We start from the raw sequence: 21,603 nt of genomic DNA, 5'->3' as shown, positions 1-21,603 counted from the left end.
ACATGTGTTTTTCATTTTGTCACAACAAACTAGAATATAAATAGCAACAGATTTAGAACTTCCTGTAATCTGAACAAGCCTTCTTTGATCTCAAAATTGTATTTGTCCTAGACTGATACTATTGCATGCTTGGTAACACCTTGATAAATGCACACACCTTGATAAATTCAAAGATAATCCAACCTAAACGATAGCATTTCCCAAAACAGGACTTATAATCTACCTGAATTGCAATTAAATTGTGTTGGGTTTTTGGAAGTTTTTGTGTTTTACAGCACAACAAAAAAGGTTTCTAGTGAAAAGCCATTGCATATGGTATAGGAGTTTATGCAATAAAAAAAGTAAAGGGAATATTATATATTAACTATTTGAAATGATAACTGCGATAAGAAATGCTTCCATTATCATTCATGTTGGAGGGTTAATTAAATTTGACTTCCATCTTGGAAGGCTATAAAAATACCCTTCCTACAGAATATTAGTGATGAAGCTTCGTACATGTATAATATTTCTCCTTAACAGGAACATATATTCAGTAAACTGACTAAAACAAATTCTGATTGGCTCAAAATTACATGAAAATTTTGTTCAAATGGCTTCTGAATGCCTGCAGAATGTCAGACAAAGCAGGATAGAAATGTATTCATGAATTTTTAAACATAGGCTCATACAAGCTGTATCTTTTGAGTAAACATGCTGACCAGAATAGACTTTCATCTGTTCATTCAGTACTTGTTTACTGCCTCAATACATCCAATTCAATCTCAGTCCTCCAAAAAGGAAAAACAAAATGAGCTAATGTAAACAATTCTCTTGCAGCCTTAAATTGGTATTAATATTGATGTCATTTATGCATTAATGCACACAGGGACTCTAATTGGAATAGTGATTAAATTACACTGTATAATCATTCTATATTATTCTCAGTTTGACAATATTATACTGTTTGATCCATTAAAACTAGAACAGTAATGTAGCCTTGAAATGCAGTCAAATGGAATTTTCACTTCTGGGATGTAACAGAAGTTGACATATCTAAGAAGGCTTCAAATGTGCTGCATTGGTTTTTATGTCTCCTGTAATGAATGATTGAGTTTATACAGATTTCTTGATGACAAATAAATGTGGAATCAGAATCAAATATTTCTGCTAAAATTTGGACTACAATTTGCATAATGGAATTGCTAAAAATTTTAAATTATGCGTGATTTTCAATTATATCTTATTTGGATTGCAACCCATTTATGGCTCTCTATAGGTTCCCAGTTTTGTCAGTGGTACAGAAATCATGAATTCCATAGCCAATATTTTCTTTAAGGACCCTCATTCTAGAGTATTTTCAAAAAGTCTGCAGATATTTTTGTTGTTATAAATGTCTAAAACATAAAATGAAACCACTATACCTGTAATCCCATAAATTTATTTTAAAATTGCAACTGCTCCAGTGGCCTAATGTTTTGAGTATGTGCCTCAAGATGCGAGAGGTTGCGGGTTCAAACCCTGGCTGAGTCATACTAAAGACTGAAATTTTTTTCACTTACAGCTGCCTCACCTGGCACTCGGAATTAACAGGCTAGTGTTAGGACTGGTGCTTATTAGGGAAAATTAGTCCAGCTGAGGTGTTACACACTCACACACACACACACACACACACTATAGTTGTCAAAATTTGATTTATTATGGCAGCATGATTCCATGCATTTCACACAATTTCAGATTGAATTGTTCCTAGACAATATTAGCTCTGAAATATATATATATATATATATATATATATATATATATATATATATATATATATATATATATATATATATATATATGTGACTGGGGATGGGGGTAGTAGGGTACAGCCATGTTATCTACACATTTGTGAGTTAGCAGTTTTGTTTGCTAGTTTCTGACTCCTCGAGTATAAACAAAATTATTATAAATTCATTCTTATTGTCAATGTTTCATTTTTGTGAACTACTCAACCTTGACAATATCCTGTTTTAGGATTCTATGGTCTTCAACTATGTAATGGAAAGAAGCAAAACAAACAAGTTTAGAAAAATCAAAAAAATAATTTATTTCCCTAGAAGTGAAAATTGAAACGACAGTAAAGTGTACTGTGATTTAAATCCCTAATAATCCTAAATGTTCCATCACAGTTCCAAAAGTATAGAATGTTCTGAATGAATTCCAATATTTTTTAATGTCTTCATGTATCACTGATATAATCCAGAATGTCTTTGGATGAGTGTTTTAGTCCAAAAGTCCATGAGCACATTGTAATTCCAATAAAAATGTAAATAAATTTATTCATCTCAAATTATAATTGAACACAACTAAAAATGATTCCACAGACTGATCTTAAGACAGAAATGAAGGCTTTGCTTACAAAACCTCTTTATAAATACCCCCATTTGACCAATGTCATAACAGCAATTTCTGAAAAACTAATGAAAATTCCAAAATATTGTCAACAAGGTCACTTCCAGAACATACCAAACTTGTTAAAAAAAGGTTGGACCTTGAACTCAATTTTCAGTAAATATCTTTTAAAAAAATATGACAAAGTATGGTAAGACAAAACTCTACCTTCAATCACAGGCAAAGGTCAAGAAGACAATATAAATTAAATATACACAAAACAGACTGCCCATAGGAGTGACAATGGGTCATGCAAAGAAAAAAAGCCATGTCGGTTAGCCCAGGGTGATTTGGCTGTGACCTGAACCCATTTGCCACTATTTGCAAGTCTAAGCTATTAACGAAGCCATCACGCACAGGAAAAATATATTTCAGCATCACATACCTCATTAAGATGTATCAATATATACTGTTTCATAATAGATGGGTCAAAGAAACAGGATTAAAGATGCACAGGATGTGACAAACAAATAATTGAAAATACAAATGTTACTCAAGCATTAAAAAATAGGCCATAGCAACTTATTTTAAGTATTTTAAAGTTTATTTTTTTAAGATGCATCCACATGCCAAATTTTATGAGTAGATGAAACAGGGTCTAAGGTATTGAAAATATAATTTGGGATTGCTGCAAATATGCAAGTCACTCATGACAGAAAATCAGAACACAGTGGCCAAGTTTTAGTATGCTAGAGTTACATACACATCCCTGTATTCATGAGTGTAGGTAAAAAAGGTCTAAGATATTGATACAGTTGTCATGAACAGTCATCAAGCGTGAAAACTGAGGCATTATGACCCAGTCTTGGTATGGTTGTGTTCATTTTCATTGAGATGGATCCACATATTAGTATTCAAGAGTGTGGCTTAAATATAGTCAATGATTTTGTGGGAATAACAAACAAACTGCAGAAGATACTACAGTCACTAAAGCCAGGCTCTATTTTAGGGCACATGAAGTTAGAATTCATCCTGTTATAAGTATGATTGCCTGTATCAGATTCTAATTGTTAGTAGTGACAGTTGGCTAGAACATTAATCCCAGCATTCTGGATATTTGATACCACAGAATGTCAACAAGTTCTGTTCTGTTGTTTATCTTCCCATGGCTAACTGAGCCTAGACTACTTCATACCCTTGGATAAGACACAAATGTTAAATTAATTAAGATCCCTTATCTCTAACCCTTGCTAAAACAGGAGCAGAGTGGTAGATCAGGATGTTTTTAGTTGGGCTTGGTATTGTAAGCTAGACTGGTTTTTAGTTTTTGTGAAGATTTTAACTTTATTTTACATAGAGTTGTAGGACCCTTACTTGTGGTTTGTGTGTCCTTTGAACCAGAATGTAACAATCCTTATTACATGCAATCATGATGAAAATCAACCAGTCAGATTTAGAATAGGAGTATTGGTGAAATAGAGATATTGAGAGTGTAATGAATGAATAGTTAAAAATACACAAGTCCGTCAAGCAGGAAATTTGTGTCACATATACTTAATTATAGCATGGCCGAGTTATGTTACTGTGCTGTATGCCAGTTTTCATTCGCATAAATGAAACGGTCTTAGATACTATGGATGTAATGAATGAACAAATGAAAATGTGATATTCACTCAAGCATGAACCTTAGGTCGCAATGACCTAATTTTGGTATGACTGAGCTACTTCCTCTGAAATGCATGCACACACACATGCAAATTATCAATATCATTTAGCCCATGCTGAAAGGCCTTTATGTCAGGATGCTTTCTATCAAAGCTGGTCAAATTCTTTTTTGATGTTCTTAAATGTTTTTTCCTCTTCCAGCAACACACTAATATAGAAATGGAAAGTATACAAAATGTATCTACAAGTACAAGCTCACTCACATTTTCTGATAAATATAAATTTGTTGAAGATGATTTCATATCTTTTACAAATTACTCAGAAATTTGTGATCAGAAATAACAGAATTTACATCGATTCAGTTAGAATGAGACTATGGGTTGGAGGAAGAGAATTTTACGCTTTTTGAAGACGAACCTCAGTTTGCAAGTGATTATTTAGACAGCAGTAGTGATGATGATATAGATTCAAAACCCCTTTATGAAGGATCTTCAGTGACAACAGGAGCATTCATGTTACTTCTAGCTTTATTTACATCCAAACATAACATAACAGGAGATGGAATACAACAACTTTTGAATATAATTTCACTAATATTGCCTGCCAATCATAATTTGAGTGTTAGTTGAGGAATCAATTAATAAAGCATTTTTATTGTCCAACTTGTTTAGGTACTGTTGAAAATTCTGGGAAAAAATCATGCACATATACATTATGTAAGCAGGTGTTTACTGAAAAGCTGCCATATTTTATAGAGATACCTGTAATTGACCAGATTCAAAGTAAATATGCTCAAAGTGGATTTTATAATAAGTTACAGAGACAATTTTCATGAAAACTTGGAGAAGTTTATGAAGATATTTATGATGGAAGTGTTTATCAAAAGTTGTTTGTTAACAATGGTCCATTGAGTCATCATTAAAATATTTTGTTTGCATTCAACACTGATGGAGCACCTGTCTTTAATAGCAGCAATACTTCAATATGGCCAGTATACATGGTTATCAATGAATTGCCATACAAACTTAGAATGATGCATGAAAACATGATTTTAGCAGGATTATGGTTTGGTAAAGAAAAACCATCAATGTGTACTTTCTTAAAACCATTTCAACAGAGCATGTCTACTTTTAATGAAGGAGTAGAGGTCTCACCACCTGAGAGAGGCACATTCATATGCAAAGGCTTTCTTGTGGCAGGAACTGCAGATTTACCAGCATGTAGCTTACTTTGTAACTCAGTGCAGTATAATGGTGCATTTGGATGCTGTAAGTGCACTCAAGAAGGCAAGACTGCCAAGTTAGGAAAAGGCCACAGCCATGTTTTCCCTTACATTCATGAAGATCCTAAAGGACCTACACGAAACAGTGAAGATGTTGTAAGGGATTCAAAGGAGATAGTTGCAATGAAAAAACAAGGACAAAAAAAAACTGAGCATAAATGGTGTGGAAGGACCTTCATGACTTCTTCTTTTTCCCACATTTCACATAATTAATGGCATTGCAATTGACTATATGCATGTTGTTTTACTGGGTGTCCAAAAATTGTTGTTGAGACTATGGTTTGCAAAAGATTTTCTTTGTAAAACTTTTAATTTTCACAATTCAGTATGTAAAGTTGATGAATTATTGCAGCATATACATCCTACATCTGAAATAACAAGATTGCCATGATCTATCAGTGATCTAAAATATTGGAAGGCATCAGAATTCAGGTCATTTCTGCTCTACTATGGCACACCTGTTTTGCAAAATATTTTAGATACTGCATGAAATCTGGGTCCCTTGTATGCTCATAGCTGCTATCCTTTTGAGGATAAAATTGGATTTGTTCTTAAAACAATATGCTTAGCACAAAATATTGACTCACAAATAAAAAAACTGGAATTTCTCAATATGTGATTCTATTGAAAATCCCAATATGCTAAAAAGAGGGCAGAAGCTAACTGAAAGTGTATATATTTTAGGTGCTGTTAAAACAAAAAAAAACGTGGCAAAGTAGATGTTCATGCTTTAGTATCATATTTGGATGAAGTGCCTTACACTGATTCCTTTCTCTCATTTAGTAGACTAGAACTAAGATAGCAACTGATCTATGGTAATGAATACTCAAGGATGATCAAACGAAATAATTCAACAGTTTTCTATAGAAGTGCTGACAAAGTAGGATTTGGCCATGTATGTTTTTATTTGTGAAATAAATACTGGGACAAAATCTGAAGTTGTAGCATTTGTAAATGAACTGAAATGTACAAATTATAGTGCAGATTCCAGTATTCTTACAGTAACAAAATTACCCAATAGTGTTAAAGTTATCCCAGTCAGTAACATTGTATCAAGTTGCATATTCATAGTCAGTAACATTGTATCAAGTTCCATATTCATAGACTTAAACATTGCTGACAACAAAGCTTATGGCATGTTTCCTAGTTTACAGGAATCAGATTAGTCAGTCGTCACCGTTCATTCGAGGAGGGAGTACATAATTTGTGTAGTAACAATTACAAAACTGGTTAAGACTGATCAAGTTTTGTAATAATCTGTTTTCTCAATAATGACATTTTGAAATTATGTGTAATAATATGGAATAAAAAAATGTTGCAATGTATCTTGGGTAAATTTACATGTATGTGTATGATAACAAGCAAGTTGTAATGAAGAATTGTTTTTTCTTGAAAATATTGAAAAATAATACAATCAGTGTTACAAAGCTCTGTTAAATTAAATTCAACAGTATTATAAAAGAACAAACCGATACATTTTTTCCTCTGTATTTCTTTTTCTTTTCAAATGCATTTGCATATGTTACTTTTTTTACAATTTGTTTAAAGACTTTGTTGGAAATCAAGTTGCAACTTACAATCTGACTGCAAAGATTTGTACATCAATGCATAAAGCAAGACCTTAAAAATTCTAAGTTAAAAGTCCATCTCCCTTCTTTTCAGCAAGATTTCTAAGTTCACATTTCCGTGTCATGAGCAGGATTTCTACACAAGTGGTGGAATCGTGTTCATGGTGAAGTACCAGGAATCCATGCTTAAATTACGTGTCCTGCTCATGCACAATCTGGTTTTTGAATTTTTCTTGTCAAAGCCGTACTATAACCAGGTGAATTCCTGTTCATGATTTTGTATGGGAGTGGCCATCTTTGATGGCAGAAATGTATCATTTGTACAAATCTGAAAGTTTTTCAAGCAAGGATGTCAAACTGGATACAATTTTGTTGATGTTCTTCAAAGGAAGTTTTACAATTTTATTTCTGGTTTTAGTCATTTAGGTCATATTCAAAACAAAAGTACTTCAAGATATTGGAGACAATAGTTTCTGTTAAATTTTGTCAATTCCATTGAGCAGTTTTCAAGAAAACAATCACTTGAAGGTTTTTCTGTTATTATTATAATAGTGGCTATATTTGACAGTGAATTGGCATTTGGCCAGAATGCTCTTTGCCAAGTTTGTTTGAAATCTGTCCAATGGTTTCGAGAACAAGTTGAAAATTACAAATAGATGCATGCTGCACAATGCATGTGGTGCCACACCATTATTTCAATAATGGATCTGTCAACTTGTGAGCTACAAATATGAAAGTCACTAAGGCATGAAAATTAGGTCACATTGGTCTATGGTTTAATTATCTTGTTGAGCTGTATCTATAAACCAGTTTCCGAGTGCACAGGTGAAATATAGTCCAAGATATTAAGAGTCAAATAAATAAACCAGTACTCCTGTGTAAAATTTAGGTCAGTTTTGATGTAATTGAGTTACTCTTATTGAGATGAATAAAAAATAACAATGTTTGCAAATGTATCTGTAATACAGGTTACGCATTGAGGGCATAACAAGCAAATGAATGAATGGGCAAAATGATTTATCCCTTCATTAGGGAATTTAAAAAAAAGAAAGGAAGGATTTTATGTCTATTTCATCTAAATTAATAACAATACATGTACATATAAATTTAAGTGACTACCATTAAGAAACATAACAAACCTGGTAATTTATTCATAATACACTAATGGCAGTACAATATTCTCTGTGTGTGTATTTTGGGATTTTTCATTTTCATAGCTTTAACAACTTTATTCATATCACTACAATGTCTGCAACGTGGCAGTTTATAGCGATCACAGTCTAGCACTGGGGCATCATTCCGCAGACATGGAGTATATGTCCCACAGTCACATTATCTTGACACCAGGCTGACCAGTAAAAATAAATAACCTCTTAATGCTGAGCACCAAGCAAGCAAGCTGCTAATATCATTTTTATAAGTCTTTGGTATGACTCTGTCTTGGTTCAAAAACTGGGTACCAAGGCAGATGCTCTAACCATTTAGGCCAGTGCAGTCTACAATATTGCTGGTGTCTGCCTTAAGTGAAAACAAAACCCTAAATTTCTTAATGAGAAAAACAGTTATGCATTAAAGTGAAATCCAAAACCTTGTTCTAGGCATCAAAAACTAAAGCTTATATTTTGAGACATCTTTTTTTTTTGGGGGGGGGTGGATAGAAAGTTGTTCAGTTACTGATAGCATCTAGGCATCTAGAGTAATAATGTGAACCATTGTTACCAGTGTTAAGCAGTGATTATTGTCTATTATATGAAATACAATTTGTCCTTGTTACATTCATAAGTCTTTGAATTTAAAACAACATTATTTCTGTATCACTGCTAATCACCTCTTTTTACTGTTACTGTACCTACATTAATATATCTTAATTACATGTATATCAACAAACATCAATATTTATCCATTTATCCATCTACATGCCAACCTATTTGTCCCTTCCCTCTTTCTTTTCCTTCCTCCCTTGCCATCCTGTCTATGTAAGCATGTATGTTGTTGTTGTTGTTGTTGTTGTTGTTGTGGGGTTTAATGCCAATTTTCAGCACATGATAGGCTATACATGGTGGCCAGTATTGGTGGAGAAAGAATCCGGGAAAACCCCAGAAAGAACCACCAACCCACGAGAAGCTAGTGATAAGCTTTCTCACATACCCACATTGGCCGGATCTGAGGCTCGAACCCATGCAGACAGTTGTTGTTGTTGTGGGGTTTAACGCCATTTTTCAGTACACGATAGGCTATGCATGGTGGCCAGTATTAATGGTGGAGGAAGAACCCGGAAAAACCCCAGGAAGAACCACCAACCCATGAGAAGCTACTGGCAAGCTTTCTCACATACCTACATTGGCCAAATCCTAGACTCAAACCCACGCAGACAGAGGTGAGATCGCAGTGATCCATAACGGAGAGTGCTTTAGACCACTCGGACACTCGGGGCCCCCCCACATTGACAGAGGTGAGATGGCAGTGATCCGTAATGGAGAGCGCTTCAGACCACTTGGCCACTCAGGGCCCCTTTATGACTATGTATGTATGTATGTATGTATGTATGTATGTATGTATGTTTGTATGTATGTATGTATGCATGCATGCATGCATGTATGTATGTATGTATGTATGTATGTAAGCATGCATGTATCGCATGTAGGTAGGTAGGTAGGTAGGTATGCATGTATGTCAAGAGGAGATAAAGGTAGGGCTTGAAAACTTAATGTGTAATTTCACTCTTGAATCTTGCAAATGTGTGTTCTAGAAGGAAATTTAAAAAAACCCATTTCCCTATATAAAATTTCAACTGGATTCCACAAGATCTCACTGAGATTAACAGAGATCCCAGTGGGATAAAGAAATCTTGTCAGAATACCAACATCCCAATGGAATTCCAACAATGCAATTTTCAATAAGCCAGTTCCTGGTGAGTTACATCCATTTAATTAAATAGGTCATGCCACAGGAAAAGTGGGTTAAAATGTATTGATTACTCTTCAGGAAGTAAGCTTCATTGTGATGAACACAAACAAACTTGTTAACACAAGATTTTAAAATGAATTTAAAAAATTCTACAATTTAAATTAAATCTGATAAGGATGTTGAAATTTGGTTCACTTGCATTGCCCCAGTTGAGGGATGAATTGGAAAAGTGATGTGCAGATAGAAGGAAGTTGATAAAAGATTAGATGCAACTTAATTTGTAAGACATGTGTTACTGCAGTGTGCATGTGAATGCGGAAGCAATGATTATTTAGTTCAACAGCTATTTGTTGAACATCTAAATTCAAACAGTCTTTTTAGCAATGTACAATCTGCATATCGCCCTTGCCATAGTACTGAAACTACTCTTCTAAAAGTAGTTAATGACATTCTCTCTGCGTTGGATAGTGGAAAGATTACACTCCTCACCCTCCTTGATTTGTCTGCAGCATTTGACACAATAGACCATGATATATTACTTCACCCTCTCCAGCATGTATTTGGCATTCATGATACAGCCTTACTGTGGTTCATGTCCTACTTGGTCAACAGGACACAAATTGTACCTGCAAATGGAATAAACTCCAGTCCAGTTGATCTATGTTGTTGTGTTCCACAGGGGTCTGTTCTTGGACCTGTTCTCCTCATTCTATACACTCAGTCGCTCTCAAGTGTCATAGATCATCATCCAGTGTCTCACCAATTGTATGCTGATGACACCCAAATATACAAATCTAGCCACCCAACTGAAGTTGATGCACCCATCCAAGGTGTAGAGAGGTGTATTTCTGATGTGAAATCATGGATGACATGTAACAAGCTGCAGATGAATGATGATAAAACTGAGGCCATTCTGATCACAACAAAAAGACTTTCTCATTCACATCCTTTACCTCAAACAATAAATATCAGCAATGCCAACATTAAATTCACACAATCAGTACAAAACCTAGGTGTTACTCTGGACAGTACTCTCACATTGCATCAACATGTCATGAACATATGCAAGGCTGCATATCTTGAGCTGAGACGCATCAGCTCAATTTGCAAATACCTTTCAGCTGGTGCCACTAAAACACTTGTGTGTTCATTAGTACTTTCAAGACTGGACTATTGTAACTCAATTCTGTCTGGTTCATCTCAATATCTACTCCAGAAACTTCAAAAAGTTCAAAACACAGCTGCTCAGATCATACTTTGAGTACCATGATCAGAGCACACCTCCCCGCTGCTCTGTACCCTACACTGGCTATCCATTCAATCCAGAATCAAACACAAAATTTGTTCTCTGTGCTATGTTTCACTGTCGGACTCTAGTCCAACATACCTATCTGACCTCACCCATGTGTACACACCAGCAAGATACTTATGCTCCTCTTCTGACAATCATATACTCATTTTTGCCACTATGAAATGGACAGCATTCTTTTGCATACCAGGGCCCAGCAACGTGGAATGAATTGCCCACTGAACTTAGACACAAAGACACAGTGATCACATTCAAGAGGGCTCTCAAAACTCACTTATTCTGACTGCAAGAACAAACTTAAAGACCTGATAATGTTTCCTACCTGAAATATTCTCAGCATGTTTTTAATTTTTAATGTTTTTCTAATTTCATGGTGTTTGTTTTTGTAATAATATTATTATATGTTTTTTTTATCTTATTAATGTTGTCTAATGTTGTAAAGCGCTTAGAGCTTCTAAAGATTAGGCGCTATACAGAGTCCTCATTATTATTATTATTATTATTATTATTATTATATAATGCAATGTTGTTCATTTCCATCCTTTTGTAACATATTGTCATATTTGTTGAATAGAAATATTCATATATATATATATATATATATATATATATATATATATATATATATATATATATATATATATATATATATATTTATGTTGATTTGTTTTGGGGCTTAGGGTGGCTGAGAGATCCAAAGCACTTGCCTTACTGTTCACTGCCATCTCACCTCTATCCATGTGGGTTCAAGTCTTGGACTTGGCCAATGTGGGTATGTGAGAAAGCTGCCAGTAGCTTCTTGTGGGTTGGTGGTTCTTACCTGGGTTTCCTGGGTTCTTCTTCCACCAGTTATATGGTCCGACATGTATAGCCTATCTTGTGCTGAGAAATGACATTAAACCCAAAGCAACAACCACCAAACTGACAGACGCACTTTCATTTTAATGCCATTTATAATGAAGAAATCACACTCAATTTGCACCAATGTGCTCATTTTTATGCCATCACTGGCATTATGTGCTGTGACTCATGCATAGCTCACATTTTTATGCCATCACTGGCATTATGTGCTGTGACTCATGCATAGCTCACATTTGTGCATGCATGTGCATCTTATTACTCACTGATGCAATGAATTATTATACTGTATTAATTTATTTGAAAATTATGCATAAATAATCATTGTGTGTGTGTGTGTGTGTGTGTGTGAATGATTTTGATTTTTAATGTAGCTTTAAAAAAATTTCAGTCATATCGCTATGATGTCTGCAGTGTGACAGTTTATAGTGATGTCTAGCACTGGGGAATCATGCTGCAGACATGTAGCATGATGCCCCACCCAGTCACATTATACTGACACCAGGTCGACCAGTCCTAACACTAACCTCTTAATGCTGAGCGCCAAGCGTGACAGCTGTTAGTACCATTTTTGTAAGTCTTTGGTATAACTCGACCGAGTATCAAACCCACGACCTCCTGCATCTGAGGTGGATGCTCTAACCACTAGGCTACCAGAGCGATACCATTATTTGTAAACTTAAAAATATAACTTGCCCAGAACTTCCTCAATTTACATGTATCGTATGGGGAAAATTACTTTCAGTTTATGCCAATTAACCTCAGGTATGCATCTAACGCATAAATTACTGAGCATCAGCTGTATACAAACACTGAAAATGAGAGAGAGAAAGAGAGACATACAGAAAGAAAGATGTCTGCATATGTATGTGCAATGATGTGTCAGATTTATGATAGATTAAATGTTTATTATTAGATTCTTTGAAGGGAGCAATAGAAGCAGACATCGAGTAGTGTAAACAAAATTCTGTCATTGTTTCATCTAGTCTTACTTTTCAATATTAGCATGATGTGCACTGAAATGTAAACAAAATATTTATTGATATTTTCACTTTTTTCATGTTGATTGGGTATGTTTTGCTAGATTCTGTTGAAGGAAAATGTTGTTATGCAAGTCTGTCTTGGTTTCCACTTTTGGACTTAAAAGGGAAATTTATACAATAACACATTATCTGCATAAGAACAAGATTACAACCAAATAATGGGACCGAGTATTTCCCTGGCACCATCTAATAGGGAAAAAAATCTCATTAATTCCCATAAAGTCCTTTTTTTTTTCTTCAGATAATTCTGCTCTTTTACCCAGAAAGAAGTGGGTGTTGAATGATTTGTTTTGATCAATGAAATGGATGGGGAAAAAATCTTTGAAGGAACAAAAATATTCTATGTATGTATGACACTTTTAATAAGTACAAACCATGGTAAAATCTTAATCTAAACAACAAATTTTTTTGGGTGTGTGTATGATTTTGTTAAAGATCATATGAACTGTTTCATGCCTGAAAATTTGCTGAACTGATACAAAATGTGCTGAGTTTTTATGCTATATGCAGAAATTTGTAAACAAAATACACCGCTCCCTCGATAACTCGCGCCCGGATAACTCGCGATCCCGCTTATAACGCGGTGTCCGTCTTGGCTCCCGATTTTTTCCAGACAAAATGTATTTAAAATATCTTTAAAATATGCTGAACATGAAAAAAATTACGATAAGAATTGATAAATTAAACCTTGATACATTGCTCGTTTTATCATCGAAATTGGTGATTAATGCCCGTAAAAATATAATCCATATTTTGCAATTTGCAAGCTCTAGAGAAGAATTAATTTCAGAGATCTCGAAAATTTGGACGCCAATTTTTGATCTGGGACGCAGAAAATCACTGAGGCTGGAGTCCTCCGTACGCATGTAATAGGTGCGCGGGAAATTTCAAAGATTTGCCGGTCCTGTTTCAGCCACCTGCTTTGTGGGAAAATGTGTTGATCAGTTTACTGTGCTGATATTTACAATGACAGAATTCAGTGACTGAAAGACTCTTTGATGTACTGTTGCTATTTCATAAGAGTACATTAAAAAAAAAAGAACATGATGCAACAGCTAGGCGGCTAGTTCAAAGGCTTTGACTTGGCGGCCGAATGAGAAAATATACTGATATTTAGTGATTGAATTCAGAGGCAGAAAGACCCAGTTTTAAAATCCTAGCGAGACCTCTGTTTAAAGATATCATATATTATGTAAGTTTTTAGGATAAATAGTTGTCATTATACTGTAAATAAACAGTCTGGTGAAATAGCGATCAATGAAAACTTCTGGTAAATGTTAACAGGTGGCAACAGAGAATGAAATAAACACCAATTAAACGACTTCCTGTGTGAAAGTCACGTTCTAATCCTTTAATTCCGTTTCAGTGTAAACATTATAATCACAACATAGTCTGTTCATTGAAAACATGAAAAGAGTCAATCGACCGTCACATCGAAACCCGTGAGTACTTCTGTGAGAAGCTAATTACATGTACATGCCGGCTTTGTTTTGATCAACAAGTTGGGGAAGTGTTTGTTGCATTAAAAAAAAAAATCGATTACAAGAGACCTCGGGTGCTGGATTAAGGGTCTTGGAGCTGCCTTTGACGTAAAGCAAAACAGCAACAGAGACAACGACGACGATAGTGACTTCGAATGTTTCAGTGAAACTGATGTCATTAATGCCGAGGCTGTTTGGGAGAAATTAGTACAGACTCATGGTCCTGAGATGGGCGTTTCTCTTGGTGGAGGAGTGGATTTGTGCTGACAATGATTGCCCTACAGCCGAATACATGTCAGATGAAACTATAATTATTTCTATAGCGAACAAATTTGCAGCAGAAGACGATTCTAACTGGAGTAACACAAGTGTTGAAAGTGATGCAGACACAGATGTTGCACCTCCACCCCTCTGCACAGGAAGCAAATGTTTTGATATTGCCGTAAGGTGGCTGGAGACCCAAAATGTTGACTACGTAAAGTTCATGCAGTTGAGAAATCTGAGAGATTTTGCTCGGCGGCAGAGAAACCAAGGAGTAACACACACAAAAAAAATTAACTGATTTTTTCAAAAAGTGAATTGATATTTGTCAAGCGTGGCACAAACGGCAAGTATTAACTTGTTCTAATTTACGTTGTTTTAAATATGTTGACCAATTAAATATGTCAGTACTGATTAACTCTTGTTTTTTTTTTTGTTTTCCATCTTACTTCTATCGCATTCAAATCTATCTATCTATCTATCGTTCGATCGACACTGTTTCTCGAAAAGAGTCGATTCAACATAAAACTTAGTGACGTATTACACAATGTGTGAAGTGGTACACATGTTCAGCGAACGGAAACTACGTGGAATAATGTTTTCGATGATCGCCTTAATATACTGTAATTTATCCTGAAATTTTTAATGTTGTCCTATGAGAAAATAATAAAGTACACCGTTATGAAGAGATATTTATTAACAGTTAATCTCAGAACGATTATAAAGAGAGTATTCAACAGTATAATCTGCCTACCCCTCCCCCCTTATTTTTCCGTTATGTCGTCAATCACTTTATTGGTTTTTGGCTTATTTTATAGGTCCCTCGATAACTCGCCCCTCGCTTATAGTGCGGTCGATGTTTCTGGACCCCGATGTGCGCGAGTTATCGAGGGAGTGGTGTAGTCGAATTATTCACATCTGTGTGAATTTTATCTACAAAGTTTTCAACAATGTTCAAAAAGTGCTTAACATTTTTAAGTTTCTAGAACTTTGTTGAACTTATCCGAGAAATTCAGGCGGTACAGAAGATATTCTCAAATCCATTTCATTGCATATCATATGTACTTGCTTATAAGTTGTGTCCAACTGCAAATTGCACAAACTCAGATCTGCCATTGCATAATGTACTGGCAGATCTGGATCTGTGCAGTTTGTAAGGAGTAATCCGTGGAACAAACAACATAGACCCTGATCTGCAGGTACATTATCTTTGTCTCTGCTTATAAGCGAGTATAGACGGTACCTACTGGTAATTCAATGGAGGGGAGGATTTATATTCCAATGAAAGATCAACAGCAATTACTGAATAAAGGAATTTTTGTCATTTGTTCCAAATCATGCTAATAATCCTTTAGAATACATCTTTTCATTTTACACACACTAATATAAATATGAAATTAGGAATCAAAAGTACTTTTGTGACAATTGAATAAATTTAATTAATCAGGTGGGAGTGGTTCCCACACAAGTTTTGGTGTGGGGTTTTCCTAGACTATTTTGGGTGCAGTAATTTTCTAGACCATTATGAGGGTGGAGTCTTCCAAGACAATTTTGCATTCAGTGTTTCCTATACCATTTTGGTGCAAGGTTTTCCTAGATTATTATGGGTGCAGGGTTTTCCTAGACCATTTAGGGTGCTTTTTTTTCCAAGGCCATTTGGATGCCAAATTTTCATCTCATTCCCAATCCAAAGACTTGCATATCTGCCTAATTTTGACCTGAAAATTCTGAATTTAACAAGGTTGGCTATTCAGATACTATGTAAAATAGCAATTTATTTTGTTCATTTCTTGTTATTCTAAGCAAGCAATGAGAAAAATAAAACAAAATCAAGAAGAGTACTGTGAATGGCCCATTACTGTGAATGACCCATTATACACCGAACTCCTTTAATAGTCTTCTGTAGGCACTAGTAGCCTCTGGAGATTATTGAATAACAATGATCTGGACCTCTGCACTTTTAAACTTCATGTGTAGAAACCATTGTGTTCTTATTGGAGATATAAAACTATGATCTCTGACCTTTAAACTCATGAATCAATAGCTTTATTTATGAAGTTATAAGAAAATCAATCACAAAGTTATATCAAGGAACTTATACTAGTATATATACAAAAATCTGCAAAACCCTCTTTTTCTCTGAAGCTCAATGACCTTGACATTTGACCTTTCAGCCACAATATCAATAGGTGTCTGCTATACCTCAAGTGTAATCCGACAAAAAATTTGCTTCAGGTAATTTGTTAAAGACTAAATGTTCTGCTCATAAAAACATTTCTTCTTTCAATCACTGATATTAACCTTTGGAACTAAAAATCAATAGGCTTCTTTCTTACCTAATGTGTAAATCATCCATGAACATTTGTGAAGGTACATGGTTGATAACTAATGTTTTTGTGCAGAAACTGTTTTTCTTAGTTTAGTCACACTGACCTTGACTTTTGAGATGTCGACAACAAAACCAAAAGGCTTATTGCTTACCCCAAGCACAAGCCATCCACAAGGTTCAGTTTAGGTATGTGATGTAGGACTAATTGTAAAGCACTTAACGCATTTTAGTGACCATGACCTTTGACCTTTTTACCCATAATTTGGATACACTTCTTCCCTTATGGAACCTGATTTTGTACTCATATAACCTGAATAGTCTGAGTGTGTATTGATATAACTTGAATATTCTTATTATGTATTTATATAACTTGAATAGTCTGTGTATTTATATAACTTTTATAGTCTGATGTGTATTTATATAACTTTTATAGTCTTATTGTGTATTTATTTAACTGGCATAGTCTGATGTGTATTTATATAACTTTAATAGCCTCACCATGTATTTATATAATTTGAATAGTCTCATCACGTATTTAAACTCTATTTGACTAATTAGGTTCACATAAATTCATGTTACATCTTAGGTAAATAAAGAATATTGTGTAAATACAATTCTTTTTTTACTGACATTATCTTTTTCACTTTCACAAGCATTTCTGATTTCAATTTATGATGTTTCTGGAGCTTATCCAGATGCTGTAAAAATGTGAAGGGAAAAATTGGATGAACAACCTATTATATAATACAAACAAATCATACAAATTCATCTCCATTATGCATGGGAAAGAAGACAGCTTTTGCCACACTGGCTTGTTTGACACTGCTCAATAACAAACAGCTTCACATGATACTTGTCATCACCTTATCTCCAATGTCCAACATCTAAACATGACCAATTCATTTGTCCAGGAAATATGGATATTTCTCTCTCTCTCATCCTCTCGCTCTCTCTCTCTCTCTCTTGATATATATATATATATATATATATATATATATATATATATATATATATATACATACAATAGAACCTGTCTTGAAAAACTACCCCTTTCTGCCAAAAAATAATGGTTTCTCATGAAAGGTGATCTTTCATAGCAGGTAAAAACACTATGTAATCAATAAATCTGTAAATCTGTGCATGTAGAACCTAATCTCTCAAGACATGTGATCTCTTAAAACAGATTTTACTATATATATATATATATATATATATATATATATGGGAGGGTACGGCAGAGTTCAAAAAGATATACAATTCAGTCAAATGTTTCCAACTAAACAAGTTCAAGTTCTTCATCAAAGGCACCAAGTTTCAAGATTATATGAAAACAAAAACAAATTTACTGAAGTTTACTCTTCTTTGATCTAATATGATTTATTGCACTCCCGTAAATTGTTACTGACATCATACAGTCTATTACTAGCTCTAATATGATTTATTGCACTCCAGTAAAATGTTACTAACATCATACAATCTATTACTAGATCTAATATGATTTATCAGTATTGCACTTCTTTTTTACTGTAAATTGTTACTCTAACATCATACAGTCTATTGCTAGATCTCTCTTCACATCATCTAACTCAAAAATGACTTAATTATCTGCACTGAACTGTATCAAGTATAGAGCTGAATCACTTAACTGGTTTTCCTGAAATGGCACGAATAAGCTTGAATGATTTACATCGATTATAAGGATGCATCTGGACATGCATGCATGATGTTCAGGAGCCAGTCAGAAGTTGTATCATAAACAAGTTTATGTTATGTAATCAAAGAACACCAATTGCATTAAAATGAAAACAATTTTCAAAAATTACAAATGAAATAAAACTTTCTAATCAACACATCAATATTTATATTTATATGAATGAAAGCCTGAAATAAAAGAACCTTCTACAGACTCCAAGTGAATTAACTTTTTAAATAAAATAAATTGAAAGGATAATTAAGAAATCTAAACTGAAACTGCATTGAAACAGACATGATCAGGAATAAAATAAGAGTCGTCATTTTTTGCCAGTATAGAGATAGGTCTAATTAGCATCTGCCTGACCTATTTGGGATATAATTAGACCAATGTAGACAGGGTTTTGGATTTTAGAGGAGACTGGATTACAGATGAGTCTGGATTACATACAAGCTGGTTTATTGATATTTCAATGTATGTACATGCTTTTAACAAATGGATAGGTCAAGATCATTTCTGCGGAACATGTTTACCAATGGGAAGATACTATGATCTGCACAATTTAGAAGCTACAACACAAAATAATCAGATGATGTCAATGACAACAATACTGTTGCTGTAGTAAACAGAGAAGTAATATTTGGCTATCTTACATTAAATGTAATTTTAAATTTTAAATAAAATAAATCTAAAGAAAATAAAAAAGTAAAAACTACCCCTTTCTGCCAAATATTGAAATTTCACTGTTGATTCACAACTTGAAATGTTTAAAAAGCCATACCTTGTGAATTGTACCTAACCCCTACAATCCATATGAATAATTCCAGCACTCTTTGCTAAACACTGTTATTCAGTCCCGAGAACATAGCATGGCCTGCCTTTCTTGCACACAGCACATCTGTGATGCACCTGTTAGAATGAAATGAGCTTACAACCTCAAGTAACCAGTCACCTGTCACAACTACCAGTCTACAAACATGCCGTAATTGCTCATAAGGGTACACCAATGGTCAATAGTTTCAACCTTGATTTGCTGTTGCATAATGGACCATCAGATCAAAGTCATTGCTGCTCATGTTAATCAATTTTTAGAGTGAACAGAGTACACCCCACTCTGTCAGTCCACTTTGTCATGGCAGAGCTGGATCTACAGTTTTTAGATGGGGGAAGGTGCTATACACAGGTATGAATACAGCAATAATAAATTCTCTGTTACTGTTTATCTAAGGTGGTAGGAAGTAGAGTCTGGATCCTCTTCTATGTGATTATTAGATTTATTGATTGCTTAAATGTGAATAGCGTTTAAATGTGAATATATCTTAAATGTAAATAAAGCTTAAATATAAATAAGGTTTAAATGTGAAAAAGCTTAAATGTGAATAAAGCCATCAGGATTTAAATTGCAAACAGGGAAAATTCTTAGTGATTTTGTAGATAGAAAATAATCCTGTTGCTGTGATATATAGTTAATCTAGTCCTTAAATAACTATGCAATCAGAGTTTGGAGACAAGTGTCTGCATAAGAAAGGTAGCTGATTACAAAAGGTATATTTCCACAATAAATTTACCTCATTTAATTAAAAACTTTCTTAAGCATTATTACTCTTCAAATCCACAATAAAATTTCTGCGTCTACACTTTGAAATTCCCAGTCAGCAGCATGGCAGTTCTCAAGTATAGGAAATAGCACCATGTGCAGTTGAATAAATTAAATTCAAAAAGTTTATAAACTTGTTGAAACACATACAATAATCTTACTTTACCTAGATCAAGTTTCAATCTAAAACCTGTTCCACAATTACTATCTAATTATAAGTGACATCTGTAACACTATCAAAATAAAGGGCACATATGTGAGACATGATAAAAGTTCTAGGTAGATGATGCCATTTATTTTTAAACAAAATTATATTTCATGGACATCTACCATCTTCATCCATTTAATACAATTAGCCAAACACAAGTGTAGACTCTGATCTGCTATCACATATGAACAAGTTCATCCAGGTGAATGCTGTTTGTTCTACCCATGATTTCAAGCAAACATAGACCCAGATATGTCACAAATGTACAACCTGTTCAAGGTCAATGAGGTTTGTTCGATCGCTGATGTCAGAATAACATAGACCCAGATCTGTCACAAATTTACATGCTAATCAAGGTCAATACTGTTTGTTCCACGCAGGTTTCAAGCAAACACAGAGCCAGATCTGTAAAAACTCCACAAGCTGATCGGGGTCAATGCTGTTTGTTCTACTTATGTATCAAGCTAAACAGGCCCAGATCTGCTGTCACAAATGCACAAGTGGATCAATGTCAATTCTGTTTTCTCTACCTATGTTTCAACGAAACAACAGACCCAGATCTGTCACAAATTCACAAGCTGATCAAGATTAATTATGTTTGTTCTACCCACATTTTCAAGCAAACATAGAAACAGATTTGCAAGTGAATTATACTAGAGCAGATCTGGGTTCATTCTGCTTGTTTTTGGGTGTGAACTATGCATGCATGTATATGATAAATTTAAGGTGAAAAAGAGATGCCAGAAAATATCCCTCACCAGTAGTATGACACAAAAGGCAGAAATGCTGCATTATGTTTGGAATATATAAGAACATCATATAATTTCTTCATATTTTCTTCCATTTTCGCTAGCCAAGGTTTCAATAACCCTATCTACACCTTTGTATATCGAGCAGATATTTCTGAGCTTCGGGTCTGTAAATTTCATTGGATGCGGCGGCAAGCCACCGTATCCAATCAAAATTAAGCTGATCAAATTTGAATACTGTTGCTACGTGATCGAGACAAGGAGAGCACACAGCTTGAATGGACTGGTAAATAAGCAA

At 34.4% G+C, this 21,603-nt stretch overlaps 1 protein-coding gene across 5 annotated transcripts in view; it reads right to left on the bottom strand.

Moving 5' to 3' along the window:
* Positions 1 to 19,657, bottom strand: part of LOC149780504 (adenylate cyclase type 2-like) — a 263,000-nt gene extending 243,343 nt beyond the window's left edge. For all 5 annotated transcript variants that reach the window (XM_089937491.1, XM_089937486.1, XM_089937489.1 and 2 more), the window contains exon 1: positions 19,533 to 19,657. The gene's annotated coding sequence lies outside the window, so the exon portion shown is untranslated. The remainder of the gene's footprint in view (positions 1 to 19,532) is intronic.
* Between the last annotated feature and the right edge of the window lie 1,946 nt (positions 19,658 to 21,603).

This window comes from Sinohyriopsis cumingii, chromosome 16, assembly GCF_028554795.1.
Source record: "Sinohyriopsis cumingii isolate HCF-2022 chromosome 16, ASM2855479v2, whole genome shotgun sequence".
NCBI lineage: Eukaryota > Metazoa > Mollusca > Bivalvia > Unionida > Unionidae > Sinohyriopsis > Sinohyriopsis cumingii.
This window is presented reverse-complemented; position numbering and strand designations above follow the sequence as displayed.